Below are 2,332 nucleotides of genomic sequence, written 5' to 3'. Positions count from 1 at the left end.
TGTTTCTGTGATGATTAGTTTTATTTGCCAGCTTGACTGGGTTAAGGGATGCTCAGATAGTTGGTCATTATTTCTGGGTATGTCTGTGAGGGTGTCTCAGGATGAGATTAGCATTTGAATCAGTAGACTGAGTAAAGCAGATTGCCTTCTCCAATGCAGGTGAGCATCACCCAATCCACTGAGGGCCTGAATAGAAAAAGAAGGAGGAGGAAGGACTAATTAGCTCTCTTTTCTTGATTTGGGATGTCCATAACTCCTTCCATTGGACATTGAAACTCCTGGTTCTCGGGTCTTTAAACTCTGGGACTTACATCAGCAACCCCTCTGGTTCTCAGGCCTCTGGTCTTGGGCTGGATTATACTACTAGCTTTCCTGGTTCTCTAGATTGAAGATGGCATACTGTGGAAATTCTTGGCCTCCATAACCATGCAAGCAAATTCTAATGAAAAATCTCCTCTCACATATCTATATATATATATCCTATTGGTTCTGTTTCTCTGGAGAACCCTGACAAATAATCTCAAAGATTTATTATGGTGAAGATTAAACAACATTGAATATTTAAGATTCGTGGCATAGTACGTGGAACATAGAAAGTACTTCCAGTAAATGTTAGATACTAAAATTCTTTAGTCCAACACTAATGTTTCACTGATGTTGAAACCAAGAAGTTAAATGAAATCACCTATGGGCTCACAGCTAGTTAGTAAAAGGCAGAAGACTGCAACTAAGATCTTCTGATTCCTCTTTATCTCCCCTATACCTGGTGCCCTTTACCTGATTGTTTGAATACAGTACATGAATACAAATTGAGGAGGTATCATAACCCATGGTGTCTCAGGGTCAATATTCTTATGAAATATAAGCATTGTTTAATTTCTTGTCACTCTGCCCATCTTCTATGTCAGTTATGAGCAGTAATAAGGAGAAAAGAACATGGAGAATTATGTAAGCTAAGAAAATGCCATGATCTGAAGAAAAAAGTAATGAGGTTAGAAAGAATGTTAGCTGTGTAGACTTGTTCTTTTATGCTATAAATGTAGTACCAAGATGGCAAGTATATATTTGATTAAATGTAGTGATAAGTATATATTTGATATCAGAGGGGGCAATTTGATGATCAAAAGGAACATACCTTGTTCATTAATTTTATCAGCTAGTAGAGATGCATGAAAATTTAAATATTTATTCTTTTGATTTTCTACTTTAAAATATGTTTTAAAAATGCAAATATCCTAATATGTTAATAGGGATTTGGATCTAAAAATATTTTTCTTTCTTTTTAAATTGAAGTTTAGTTGATGTACAATTAAAAACATTTTTCTAGTGAATGGGACATATGATAGATGGATGGGTTTGTGTAAGGGGCTGCCAGAAGGATAAAGATGATTAGCAAAGCATACTTTTAAAATAATAGTTCTTGATTCTGCCAGTGTTCATTTTTCAAAACTTATAGAACTAATAAGAACAGATACTACACTTGATCTTAGCCAAAATCCCAAGAGGTGATACATTTTCACGTTCAGCCATGACTAAGATATTCATTTTAGACTTAATCTCCTGACCTAAACAACCATAAAACAGGAAAAATAAATAAGGTAATTGTTTTCAGGAACTGGTAAACAGGCAGTGCAGGACTGTGGTCCTTGAGAGAAGGGAAACACATGTAATGAGCTCCCTGTTTACCCCAGCTTTCTGTCCTGAGTCATTTTCCTAACTGTGGTGCAGGTAGGTTGAACCCAAGCAGAAACCAGAGGTCTACCTCTGATGAGACAGAAATCAGAGTTTAGGGCTGCAGAAATGGCTGGAATTTGTGTAGCAGAGATTGGAAACAAGAGAGGAGAGTGTATGAGGAGTACCCAGAAGTTGGCAGGTGGGTTTTGCTCATGTCTTTCAATAAGCAGATCTTGTACTGGGCAAACCCTCAAGGGCCAGTATACAGCAACTGTGCAAAAGGTTAAGAAATAAACTGATGAAAAAGAGGCCACAGAGTGCTGGGAGATGAATGTCACCCCATCCAGAGTGGAGAGAACTTATTGTCTACCTCAAAAATCCAGTGAAAAGTGGATTAGGGCACACTTTAATAGAAAAAAATCCCACACCTTACAGTAAGTGCTATGCACTAGGACTAGGGATAAAACTCAAATAGACTCATCCCGACAAAACATAAATCAATAGAAATTATCCAAACTAAAGCAAAGAAAGAAAAAAGATTTTTAATAAATGTACAGAGACATAGTAATTTGTGAAACAATATCAAGTAACACATCAAGTTACATATAACACATATGTAATTGGAGCCTCAGTGGGAGAGGAGATGGAAAACTGAGCA

The 2,332-nt window shown here is 36.7% G+C and overlaps 1 pseudogene; it reads right to left on the bottom strand.

The window, feature by feature from the left end:
• Positions 1 to 1,374: 1,374 nt before the first annotated feature.
• Positions 1,375 to 1,510, bottom strand: LOC115857644 (U2 spliceosomal RNA; annotated as a pseudogene).
• Positions 1,511 to 2,332: the final 822 nt, after the last annotated feature.

Source organism: Globicephala melas, chromosome 4, assembly GCF_963455315.2.
Source record: "Globicephala melas chromosome 4, mGloMel1.2, whole genome shotgun sequence".
Classification (NCBI taxonomy): Eukaryota; Metazoa; Chordata; class Mammalia; order Artiodactyla; family Delphinidae; genus Globicephala; species Globicephala melas.
The sequence above is the reverse complement of the archived record's forward strand: the minus strand, read 5'-3'. Positions and strand labels throughout refer to the sequence as shown.